The sequence below is a fragment of the Zalophus californianus genome, chromosome 11, assembly GCF_009762305.2.
Source record: "Zalophus californianus isolate mZalCal1 chromosome 11, mZalCal1.pri.v2, whole genome shotgun sequence".
NCBI classification, from domain to species: domain Eukaryota; kingdom Metazoa; phylum Chordata; class Mammalia; order Carnivora; family Otariidae; genus Zalophus; species Zalophus californianus.
Window position 1 is genome coordinate 71,621,502 of NC_045605.1, and position 13,648 is coordinate 71,635,149.

The 13,648-nt window shown below is 43.9% G+C and overlaps 1 protein-coding gene across 17 annotated transcripts in view; it reads right to left on the reverse strand.

Moving 5' to 3' along the window:
• PLEKHA7 (pleckstrin homology domain containing A7) overlaps positions 1-13,648 on the reverse strand; it is a 211,879-nt gene that overhangs the window by 112,389 nt on the left and 85,842 nt on the right. The window contains exon 1 of one of the 17 annotated variants that reach the window (XM_027581336.2): positions 5,282-5,361. The exons of the other annotated variants lie outside the window; for them this stretch is intronic. The gene's annotated coding sequence lies outside the window, so the exon portion shown is untranslated. Of the gene's footprint in view, positions 1-5,281; positions 5,362-13,648 lie in introns of those variants that run through there. 17 annotated transcript variants of the gene reach the window in all.

Below are 13,648 nucleotides of genomic sequence, written 5' to 3' on the forward strand. Positions count from 1 at the left end.
AGACACCACTCTCTCGGGTCCACTGTCCTCATGGCCACCAAAATGATATTCGAAAATCCAGAACTGTGCTGGTCACTTGGCTCTGGATGAACCTCTGATAAAACGTTCATGGAGAAAACTATGGCTTTACTTAAAAATATTTTAAAAGGCCTGAGTGAAAGGAGAACTAGAAAACCCCAATGTTGTAAAGACATTGATTCTTTCCTAAATTAATCTATAAATTCAGTGTGACACAAATCAAGGGTCCCACAGGGTTTGGATGGATCTTCACAAACCCATCTTAAATCTAAGTTAAAGAGCAAAAGGACAAGAATGGCCAAGAACATCTCATCACCGTAGAAAATTCTACCGGGCAGTGTTATTCTAAACAATTTTTTGTTTCAATGGGTTTTATTTTGGAGAAATGTGTTCAAAATATGTTAATAAGAGTACTGACAGGTGGCCTCCGACTGGAGGTGGAGAAAACTGGGTAACTTTCTCTGCCAACCAGTGTAGGAATCAAGCCAGAGAAAGGGGATGCAAAGAAGAAAAGCAGACTGAGAAAGATGTAATGATCTTTGTCAAAGGCCTAATGTGTCTCCAGCACTGTGCTGTTTTCCATATGATTTCCATTCCATACTCATCGTGAGCATGTAAGGTAGACAGCATTATTTCTATTAAAGATTAGGAAAACCTGGGGATGCCTGGGTGGCTCAGTCGGTTAAGCGTCTGCCTTCAGCTCAGGTCATGATCCCAGGGTCCTGGGATCGAGTCCCACATCAGGCTCCTTACTCAGTGGGAAGTCTCCTTCTTCCTCTGCCTCTGCCCCTCCCCCTGCTTGTGCTCATTTTCTCTCTTTCTCACTCTCTTTCTCTGACAAATAAATAAAATCTTTTTTAAAAAGTAAAGATTAGGAAAACCTTAAGAAAAGTAGTGATTTGCCCAAAGGCAAAGACCCCTTGAGAGTGGCAGAGTGAGGAGCCAAACCTTGCTCTCTGGGATTTCTCTTTCTATCATACTTGTGAGCTGTTTCGGGCTTGTTCTTAGCAGTCTCAGGTATCAGCAGGGAGACAGAGAGCCCAGGTGCACAGGAAAAGTGCTGGCAGGCTCACGGGGTGAGGTGTGGGGATAGACACCTAGCAGACATATACTGCCCCAACTCTCTCTCCCCCTTTTACCTGGAAGGCACCTGGACCTTACTTACAGAAAGACACATGTGGCACACAATAAATGAGAAGGTCTCGGAGCCGGAGAAATCCAGGTCGTGCTCCAAGGTGCCAACTTATTGCGTAATGGGGAAACTCTCCACGTTTTAAGCCTCTCTTGGGTTGTAAATCCTCAGCCTTACTGACTTCCTGACAGCATATTCTGCCCTCAAACATACAGTTGGATCTCGATAAATTTTGCTTCACTTATCCATAAATCCTGTTAAAAAAAAAAAAGCATATTCATGGTCCAGCTGGCCCTTAGCACAGGTGGAAAGGAAGGGGCCACAGTGAATTCCCCTTCTTTGCGGGCCTTGTAACTTTCATGAGGTATTTTACTGGGTTACAAGTAGACTCTGAAATGCTAGCATCAACAATTATACTTGGATAAATAAAATGGAACAAATTACCTAAGGGCACAGAGACCCCACTACATTTCTTCCTTTTACTTATATTCAATTTGACATGACTATCTATCACCACTGCCATCCCCCCAGGTTCTTTTCCTTGTTAAAAAAAAAAAAAGTTGGGGCGCCTGGTGGCTCAGTCTTTAAGCGTCTGACTTAGGCTTAGGTCATGATCCCAGGGTCCTGGGATCAAACCCCGCATTGGGCTCCCTGCTCAGCAGGAAGCCTGCTTCTCCCTCTCCCACTCCCCCTGCTTGTGTTCCCTCTTTCGCTGTGTCTCTGTCAAATAAATCTTAAAAAAAAAAAAGTTATGTACAAAATTGTACACAAGATTGTGATCATTAACAACTTGGTGGTCTTTGGTGACCAAAGGGTAAGTAAAAAAGGAGAGGGTAAAAGGCAGGCGGCTTCCAGGAGTGACTGGATTCTGACACCAGCTCAATGCAGGGACTAACACTTGTGATACCTCTTTTTTTCCCCCAAAATCTCTATTTTAGGACAAAAATTCTCAAATTAGTTCAAGTGGTACAACATGTGGAAGTCACAATGTTCTTTTTGCATAACCCAATGGAATACATATTTTATGACATAGTTTATTTTTGGTTCCCTACTTATAAAAATACACACCCCTTAAAGAAAAATCGAAAAACCTAGAAGAATAGATAACTGAGGAAAAAAAAAATCACCTCTAAGTCCACCGACCAGATTCTTGTGAGGACAAACTAATATAACCCAAAAGTCTCAGAGAATTAGATGGGATTTATGTACTATTCCTTAAATTCCACCATTAGCAATTTATTTGGATAAGCACTGTCCTTTCTAGCTTTTCTTTTTTTGTTGATAACAACTTAATTGAGACATAATTCACATGCCAAACAATTCATCCCTTTAAAGTATATAATGCAATGGCTTTTATATAGTCAGAGCTGTACAACCATAACCCCAAAATCAATTTTAGAACATTTTCCTCACCCTAAAAAGAAACTCCATACCCTTTAGCTGTCATTCCCCTTCCAGCTCTATTTTCTATCTCTATAGGTTTCTCTATTCCGAACACTTTGTAGAAATGGAATCATACACTGTCATCTTCTATAACAGGCTTATAAAGTTCATCCTTATAGCATGTACCTCACTTTTTTATTGCCAAGTAATAAATATTCCATTATATGGATGTACCCCATTTCATTTATCCACTATCAGCTAATGGATATTTGCGTTATTTCCACTTAGGAGATATTATGAATAATACTGCTTTGAATATTCACATATGAGTTTTTATGTGAACATGTGTTTTCATTTCTCTTAGGTATGTACCTAGGAGTGGGATTTATGAATCATATGGTAACTCTATGTTTAGCCTTCTGAGGACTGGCAAACTGGTTTCCAACACAGCTGCATATTCTCACCAGCAATGTATTAGTGTTCCAATTCTTCTACATTCTTACCAGCACTTTTTTTTTAATTTATCTATTTATTTTAGAGAGAGAAAGAAAGAGAGCAGGGGGAGAGGCAGAGGGAGAGGGAGGGAGAGAATCTTGAGCAGATGCCCCACTGAGCAGGGAGCCTGACTCAGGGCCCAGTATCACAACCCTGAGATCATGACCTGAGCCAAAACCAACAGTCAGTCGCTCAACCAACTGAGCCACCCAGGGGCCCCTCTTACCAGCACTTTTCAATTATATTTTTATTTTTTTTCTAAAAGATTTTATTTATTTATTTAATTGACAGAGAGAGAGAGAGAGAGAGAGAGAGAGAGAGACAGCATGAGAGGGAACACAAGCAGGGGGAGTGGGAGAGGGAGAAGCAGGCTTCCGGCTGAGCAGGGAGCCTGATGTGGGGCTCGATCCCAGGATCTTGGGATCATGACCTAAGGCTAAGGCAGTCGCTTTAACCAACTGAGCCACCCAGGCACCCTTAATTATTTTTTTAAATAGATGTGTGTGTGTGTGTGTGTGTGTGTGTGTGTGTGTGTGTGTGTGTGTGTGTGTGTGAAGTAGTATCTCATATGGCTTTGATTTGCATTTCCTTAACGGCTAATGATGTTGAGCATCTTTTCCCATGTTTACTGGCCATTTGTTTGTGTATCTTCTTTTGGCCCAGCTCTTCTTTTAAACTGCAAGAACCTCTGGACAGGGATACTGCTTGAATTCAAATGTTACTTATTAGCTGAGCAATCTTGGATAAGTCACTTAACTTTTCCTAGCTTCAGGTTCCTCCCCTGTATTACTACTCAGCACCTAACAGAGGATTGAGAATTGAGATAATGCATGTAAAGGACTTATCACACAGCTGGGCACTCAATAAAGGATCAGCAAGTGACAGAGAGTATTATGAACAACAGACGTGATCATTAACACTTCACATTCCACTGACTCTTGGAAGCAGTCCTTCCCATAAGGTGAGAGTCACCTCTAGGACAGAGAACCTGGGAAGAGGAGGTAAAGGGAGTTCAAAAGAGGGAGAGAAAACGAAAAAGAAAACAGTTACTAGTGGACCACTTTCAGAGTCTTGTTTTAGGAATCACTGCCAAAGGCCAGCTTTGATCCTGTTCTCCCACCCTTTCAATAATGCTAAAAAGTACCTAATTTACAGTATTAAACCCATTTCTATTTAGAAAAGCGAGTTTCCCGTTACTGCCATTGAACCCTGACTGAAACAGGCAGGCAGGCTTAGTCATGACTGACATCACTATGGCCTTGCAAAACTGCGTGACATAGAACATTAGGTGATCAATAACCAAAGTAAACCAAACAGAATGAGTATGTGAATAAATGGACAGAGAATGTGTTTGGGATATATGCTCAGCTGGGTGACTGAGGACTCCTTCCCCCAAAGGCCCTGGAAAAGGCTGAGAAACAGCACCTAAGACCCTGCAGCCAAGCTTCTCACTGCCCATTCATGGCCCATCACCACTGCACAGATATCTACATTGGAATATTTGTCAGCTCTTTATTGCCAACACTCAGGAATTACAGATTCTAGAGAATGCTGCTTTCCTTTATTTATTTCTTGAAGTCATGAGGGAGAAGGTGAAAAGGCCTCCACTTATGCTTTTGGGTGTATAAATAGCTCACAGTGTAAAGAAAAGGGGAGTCAGTGGTTCCAAATTCAAAATAAAGACAGGCTGTTCTGACAAGGTCCAAATTACAGAGCGCTCCAGGCACAAACACAGAGAGACACTTTTCAGAGAAATTCTATTTTCCTATTCAATTCCAAAAAGAGAGTCAAGCCAAGAAAACCCTCACAGCCTTCCACAAATGGATTTGGTTTCAGCAGCCGTTTGGGGCAGCGCACATTCAGACAACAAATTGCCCCTTAGACTTCTGTCCTTGCCATGTTCCCTTCCTTCCAACAGGAGAAGCACCACTGCCACTGGGTTCTCCAACACGGTGCAAAGACAGAGCAAGCCCGACATTCCTGCTGTACAGTTCTGCAAACCATCATCTTCCCCCAGTATCCTTCATGGCCCCACTTGCAGAGCCCTCCCAAAGACCTGGAAACCCTCAGAGCATGACAGGTTTGGACTTTACAGTCCATTCGGGGGGACCCTCTTTACAGGCCTGCATTACCATAAAACATTCTCTATTCCTTCATGTTATCATTTATTCAGTCATCTGCACAACACCGCTTCACGCATGTCTCTTGATTCACTAAGCACAAACAACTGTTTAGCACCTGCTGTATACTGACCCATCGGGAATACGGTTGCTCCAAACATTAGACTGTTTCAGGGTCAACACTTCTAAATGCTTTGTTTCCCAAGTTGTTCATTATGGTATTATCTGAACAGAAAAAAAAAAAAAAAAAACTGGAAATTACCCAATTGTCGAACCATAAGGAAGGGAATGGTTAAACAAAATATGGTGTTTCTACTTGACAGAATATTGCCCGGGCATTAAAAGCAAAATCCACGAAGAATCTAAGGTTAGGGGCACCTGGGTGGCTCAGTCGTTAAGCGTCTGCCTTTGGCTGAGGTCATGATCCCGGGGTCCTGGGATCGAGCCCCATATCAGGCTCCCTGCTCAGCAGGAAGCCTGCTTCTCCGTCTCCCACTCCCCCTGCTTGTGTTCCTTCTCTTGCTTTTTCTCTCTCTGTCAAATAAATAAATAAAATCTTAAAAAAAAAAAGAATCTAAGGTTAGTAAGTGCTTAAAGTGAAAACCAAGCAGGATCCACACACAGATATAAAATATAATCTCAACTATGTTTATGAAATGCAAAGAATAAAAATACTGGATAAAAATAGGCCAGAATTTTAATTCTAAGATTATGAACAATATCTTCTCAGCATACTTCTCTGAATACTCCTGCTCATTGTAGAAAATTTAGAAAATAAAAGCATAAATAAAAATAAGTCACTTGTAACATGTCACCACTGTTACCAATTTGGTATTCTGCTGTTTGCTTACGTAAGACTAAAAATTCACAAATACAGTTTACATATGTTGCTTGCAAAATTTTAAAAAATTGTTAAAATGGGAAGGAATAAGAAATGCTTAGACATGAAAATAATGTCAACTGAAAGAGTCAAAAATCGTATATACAAGGTGACAAAGCATATAAAGACTTATTTTTCACTGCTTTGTACTGTTCAATTTGTGCTGTGTTATGTATACCTGTTTAAAACAAATGAAAATGATTATTTTCCCATCTCCCCCAAACATCCAGAAAAAATACATTAAGATGAAATGAAATAAATGCCTTTTCCCCTTCTTCTCTATCATCCAATTTTGGAAGTAATGTAGTTACATTACCTTGATGATGAAAAAAAATTTTTTAATTCTATGCTTCCCTCACAGTCACCATAATCCAAAGTATCTAGTAGCAACTTCCCTTTAAACAACCACTTCCCCCCAGGCAGCCTTCTTTGAAGCAGAGCCCCAGGCTACAGCAGGATGGAGCCCTCAGGTGAGTATCTGCAGGGAGAGTTCTGCAGGAGGCCCCACTCCATGCCTGTGAGCACTTCCTCCAGAGGGGGCAGGGAAGTAGAAACATCCATACATGATGTCATGGTACTGCATGAAGGTTAAGGCTGGGCAAGAAGGCCTTTAAAATCACTGGCAAGGGAGATTAGTTTGCTTCTTTTCCCCCAGCTGTCCCTGTATTTCATTCCCTTGGACATTCTTCCCCAGGCTCCCACTCCCCCTCCACTGGAACCTACTATCATTAGTTTCACAATCCCACCTAAACCGTGAGTTTATAAACACTTTCAAAAGGAAGTGTTTCATTTAACACTCTCAAAAAAAAAAAAAAAATCGTGAGACAGGAATCACCTCCACTTTCTAGCTGAGGAAGATAAGGCTCTGGAGGGGTTAAGGGATCCATGTAGCCAAAAGCCAGGCCTTAGTCTCTAAAGGCTGTGCCTCCCTTAACAGCAGGTCTCTAGGTTCCCAAGTCAGGGACAGTTCTCATTTAGGCTTTTAGCACAGCCTGAGAGGACACGTCTGGGGGAGGTGGTGGCCTAGCGAGCTGGGTGCCACCCAGCGGGGATAGCCCTAGAGGTTCAAACAGGCCATTTGACAAACACCACATCCTTGAAGCCATTGACTTCGGCTGGGGAGGAGAATCAGCTGCTGGGGTTTACAAAAACCGCCCGCATGGGAGTCAGGAACTACAGACCAGGAGCAAGCCTCGTCAGGATTCATACACTGGAGGGGTTTAAATCTCAGCTCCCCCTCCTACTCTGTGACCGTGAATTAGTTACTTAACTGGTTTCCTCATTTACAAAACAGTCATCGTGCCCTCTTTGTAGAGTTTTTGGGCAGATCAACTGTGGTGTGTTCACTGTGGTAAACACTTCACACACACAGGCATACAGTCAGCACTCAAAAGATAGCAGCAAGTATGAATAATACTAATAATCATTATTAGCAGTGATGATGATGTAAGCGTACATCACAGTGGGAGAAAATGTAAAGCCAAGAGACAGCATTCAAGGTTACTGAAAAAACAAAAGGACCTTCAGTTTCTCAGTCTTTTTCCTCTTCAGTGTGTTCACAAAGACACGGGAGCTCCTTCATGTTTGGTGCCTTTTCCCCTCAAGATGTCCTGCTATAAAGAATGACATGAAAATCATGTCATGTACTGTGTGAATTCTGAAGAACTTCCGTCCATAAATTACTGAACAGAAAGAGACGATTTCACAAGACCAATAAGGCAACATCTAAAGTCAAACAGAAGGCAGCCGTAGCACGGTGGATACGGAGTGGGGCCTGCTCCCCCCGCACCAGCTGAGGCAGCAGCGGGAACACGCGTGAGTAGCGCCCCGAGAGCCTCAGCACCCGGAAAGCGTGGGCAGTAATCAAACTCTGCCGCCATGACACCTTCGATGTGCTCCCCCTCTGGGCTCAGTTTCCTTGACTGCAGAATTAGTGCTGGACGAGCTGAGCTTTGCTGTGCGGAAGAGCTCAGAGACCTTTAATCTCCAAGCTCATCTGCGTGTACCTCTGCAGCCCGCATTCAAGCCTTGCACACCCGTCACCATGACCTCTCTGGCTGCTAGCAATGAGGGAAAAAGAAGGTGGTGCTGGTTTTGATTTTCACAAAATATCTGACAGCCCTTCAGAAATCTCACCATAAAAAGAAACCATCTCACCAATCACAGATAATAAACTAACAACAAATCTTGCAGAGACAGTGAGCCAAAAGACATATCGCGATGGCCACCAAGAAAGAGGGAGGTGAAATTTAAAGTGAGAGAGGGGAAGATCAATGTTAGGGGCAGAAAGATGACAGGGGTAATATACTTGGCCAAATACAAGTCTAGATTTGCTGTTCTGCACTTTTGAATTTGAAAAAACCTTCAAGTGTTGGTAATTAGACTTGAATCTATCATCGCCACTTAATATATGAGTAATGTTTTATAAACACTAACACATTCAAGGTGTCACTTAAGTCTCATTCACAACAAACACTTCTTTCTATCATAATCAGATGAGGAAAGGGGCTTAAGAAGGTTAAACGACTCGCCCAAGATCCCACAGCTAGGAAGGGCAGGGCTGACAGGCAAACCGTGGCCTGGAGTCCAAATTCAGTGGTCTTTCCAGGTTTATTTATGCCTTCCTTCTGCAAGCCAAAATGGAGAGGAGAGAGCTTATAACCAGCGTGATTTTCACTTATGTATGTAACCCAGCACAGTAGCCAAGTGGGGGAAAAGCCAACAATGCAAATTTTAAAAATGAAGTCCCCAAACATGAAAATAAATGCCTTAGGATGCCATTAGGGAACATCCCTGACATACAGATTCTGCCGCTAAAGCAATGGTTCTCAACTGGGGTGATTTTGCTCCCCAGGGGATATGTGGCAATTTCTAGAGACATTTTTGGTTGTTACACCTGGGGAATGTTACCGGCATTCAGGGGGTAGAAGCAAGAGATGTTGCTGAACATCCTATGATGCATAGGACAGCCCCCACCACAAAGAATAATCTGGTTCAAAAGAGATGATGGACGACACTCTCCATCTCAGCAAACGAGGGGAACAGAAAGATAAACTACACTTTCAAAGAACAAAGCTCTTTACACCTATGAGGCAGTATTAACATTCTGGACTTGTCTTTGGGTTCTTCCAGGCTTGGCTCCAGCCCTGATTCACTGTGTGATCCCAGGCAAGTCACTTGACCAATCTATGTCATATTTCCCCTGTAAAACAAGGTGGGAGGTGGGGGAGGAACGTTTTTTAACAAAGTGATTCTCAAACATTTCTATACCTGACAATGGCCTGGGATTCTGGCTAAAATGCAAAATTCCTAGATTTCATTTCAGAGAGTCCTCATGTTTAACAAGCACTTCAGGGGAATCTCTTAGTTGGTACAATCTGAATAGCATGAGAACAATTTTTAAAAATGAAATAAAGTGTGTGTAGCTTTTTCTAAGCAGGAGTTGTGAGTCTGCGGAATGGTGCCACCAGCAGGGGTTAACCGCTAGGGTTAATCTAGAGGCCTCCTTACCTGTGGGAATACTATGGGGGCTCTCTCAAGGGAGCTCCAGCTTCTCTAAGGTCCAGGGCCTGGAAAGCAGCCCCACCATAAGACAAGCTAAGGAGCAGCAGAAACTACAAAAACAACCCCTCAACCTGAGAAGCTGCTCATGGAACAAAGCCCCAGCCACACACACTCCAGAGAGGGTGGGGGAAGGTGACAGGATTTGGGGCACCAAGAATACTGCATTAGCCAACAAGGAGCATGACCATTCCCAAATCACGTAGAGGAACCCACAGGCAAATCCTAAGACACTTAGAGAAGGGGCTCATTCACTCACAGCAATAATTCAGTCCCTTATTAACGCTTCTGGGAAGACATCTCTACAACATTCAGGAGGACACTGGCAGAAGCGAGGCCTTAGGAATCCCAGGCTACAAGGGGTAATGCGAGCCAATAAGGGTTGAATGTTCACTGCAAGCACCTGCTACTTTGCGCTGTTTGCCCTCTAGACCCAAACTGAAAGCCATCCTCTTGCATGCAGTCACAGCCCGGTTCCCCATTCCTTCCTTCCTGGGGCCCATGCTCCACAAGTTTGAGAAAAGTGAATCCAGGTCCTGGCTAATGAACCAAATATAAACAGATTCATACCCTGTTTGTACCTTTTTATCTTTAACCTTCACTAAAGCATCTGCATCTTGTCCAGGTCCCCTACTTAATTACCAGGCACAGTGGCCCAGCCAGAGCACACACCGGTAATAGACAAAGATGCTGGGACTTCTCAGCAAGCCAATACCACACAGGAAAGGACTAACACAATCCTTTCATTTGTCATTTCACCCTTTCTGCTTCTACAGCGGATTTGGAGCAACCTACTACTGTCAATATCCCCCGCTTCTAACACATGTCCTCTCATAGAGAGAAATTTCTGATAGGACATGGCAGGCACATCTTACTCCTTATTCTGGGAAAGTCACTGGACATTAATAAATAACACAGAATCACCTGTGGAATGTTTTAAAAATGATGCCAAAGCCTCAACCTGGACCAAATACATCAGAATCTCTGGCATTGGGTCCCAGACATCAATATTTTTTAAAAGCTCCAAAGAGATTCTAACATGCAGCCAGGGATGGCATCCACTGGGCTAAGGTCTCACAGTGGGGACACTGGGCTTCAACTTGCCAACTAAAAGTACCAGTGACATTCAGCCCCAAAGTGGATTTGGGAAAACAACATGGGGCAGAAGAAAAGGCTTCCCCTCTTCAAAAGGAAGAAGAATGGTCTGACATGGAAATTTTAAATGGGGGCTAAAGACTAGAGAAGTAGCTTCTTTACCAAGTACATAAAACCACTGGGTTTTGCCTCCTAAATATTTACTTCAATCAAGTGCTAGACCTGTACCATGCACAGAAAAAAGAAACAGCAAAGTGTGAAACCAGACATCTCGTCTGCAAGTGTAGATCTTCTGAGGAGGGAAAACTGGAAGCATGAAGCAGCTCATGTTAAGGCAGGATCTCCTGGTACTGACTTGCAGGGGAGGGCAAGGAGCTGGAGGAGCTCAGCCAGCCTGGGCCTGGCCCCAGGGGTGCTTCGGGCCTCAGGCTCCAGCCTCCTCTGGGCTTCCAGCCACACTCAGATATTCCCACAGGTGCGGCAGGACTCAATTCCCAGTGTGTTTCCTGGATGATCTGGTCCACCCTGCTGGCCTATTGCCAGCCAGCTCTAAAATGCTAAGCAAGGGACACAAGGGGCCTCTAACTGCCTGTTAAGTTGCAGCTATATTCATTTCCCTTCCAAATTAACATCCTACTGTCCCGTAATAAAGCTGTCAGCTCCCAACAAAGGATGCTGGCTAAGAAAGGTGGCCAAGGCTGTTTGGGCAGAGGGCAGAGCAGTTACTTGATGCCAAGGGTGGGAGGCCCAGGATAAGACCCTACCCCTCCACACTGACAACTGGCTTTCCCATCACTAGAATGCACTCAAATGCCCCTCCCTGCCTGGCCGTCCTTCTTCACTGCACATTTACCACTTGGCCAATGCGCTTGGGACTGAAACATAATTAATCCCCGCTCTAGCCACAATTCTTTTTTCCCAGAGAATGAATCTGATAGACCTGCAGTGTCAATAAGGGAGCACCGCTCTGAATGCTAATTGCCCCCACAAGTCCTGCAGAGGGCACGGGAGAGGCCGGGGGGCTGGCCCTCACAGCGTGGGCACTCTCGGGTTTGGAAACCCTACCTGGCGTTATCGTCAGCAACTCGATGCAGGGACCACCCTCCCAGTTGAGACAGCAGCAGCCAGAGACCTTCGAGTTTCCTCCAGGGTAACATAAGGCTGGTGGCCAGAGCTGCAACGGTCAGGCAGCGGGGGAGAGACGAGTGGGCTGCCTGCAGACCGTGCACAGCTCCGCTCCGCTCCGCTCCACTGAGGGGAGCCAGCAGAGGGGGAGGATTTAAAATGCAGCAGTTGAGATTTAGGTTAGATTCACAGATGAACTTCCTGACAGAAAGGGAAGCACTGGAAAGGTTGACCCATTACTTAAATTTCACTGTGGAGCCACAAGAGGCTGATTGTACTGTCTGCCAGGAAAAAGTGAGTTGCGGGGAGGCAGCCTTCTGGGCACGATGATCAGAAGCAGGGACCTCACTGCGCTGACCCACAACCATCTAACATGCTATCACTTTCCTGCTTCTTAGCATGAGATAAGTAGAACAGTCTGATAATCCCCACCAATAGACACTTTTAAATAAGACTTATTCTTTGTTCTAGGAATTCCAGTTCTAGGAATCTAAGAAATTGGTAACAAACCTCAGCCAAATACTTTTATGTATTTTAGGAGAAATATGCATTCATGTGTTTTAGTGGACATAATCTAAATGCCCAACTATTGAATGGGGAATGATTAAGTAAATTATGGCACATGTATTCCACAGATATTATGTAGCAAACAAAAATGTTTTTAAGGAATAGGTAATAATCTGGGAAATGCACATGACATGATTTAATGTTAAGTGAATAAAGCATAAACTGTGCATTAAAAAAGTACATGTGCATTTCGAAAAAGAATGGTGGGAAATACACCAAAATGTTAGCAGTAATCATCTCTGAGTGTGGAAGTAAACATTTTTATTTTCCCTATTGGTGTTCTCCAGATATTATAAAATCAGCACATTACCTTAATAATCAGAAAATGCAGACACTAAAAAAAAAGTCTGTTCTCTGACATACCTCAGCGCCATAAATCTACTTCATCTGCACGGCCATTATTCCCAGAAAGCAAAACAGTGACACTCAATCTCATAGTTGGCAAGACAAACATATTCTCGCTTCCAAAATGGCTCAGCATACCCACTGCAGCCACCTGAAAACCACTCGTCACCATTCCCCACTGGGAAGCATGGGGTCTTCCCCCTCAAAGATTCGTGGGGCTCTCATTCTGCGGCCAGACCCTCCCTTCACATCCAATTACAACATGCCTAAGTGAGTCTGAAAGTCGAGGGAGAAAGGTGGAATCCTGCAAAGAACGGGGATTTATTGGATTAACCCTGAGAAGTCTTGAACTGCCAGATTTAGGGACGGTCACTATTTACTCAGTGTCCACTATATGCCAGGAACTGGACAGGATGCTTTCACATACTTTGCCAAGTAGGAATCATGAGCCCTGTTTTATACAGGAAGAGACTGGAGGCTCCAGAACTGCCATCAACTTACCTCAAATCACACAGACAGTAAGTGGCAGGGTTGGGAGTAAATGCTGCCTGCCCAACTCCAAGTCAGGAAAGGCACCTGCAACATCAGCATCTTCACAGGGAACAAGATGCAGAGCACACTTCTTCCTTCTCAATTTACACCCCCCACCCTTGGCACCTGAGACAGGACATTCACTGTTTCTTGCCCACTTTGTCTCCACAACTACCCATGGATGCAAACACTCTAACCCCATGTGGACACCTCAATGACCCACTATGGCCAAATTCCCCAACCTGCTGCATGACCCTTAAGAATGACTCAGCACTGCAAGGTGAAGCTCACTAACAAGGCCCTCTCTGGGGGTGTCTGAAACTCTGGTGAGAATATTTATGAATATTCCTATATTCGTAAAGGATAATCTCCTTTACACTCACATTTCTGAAGAAG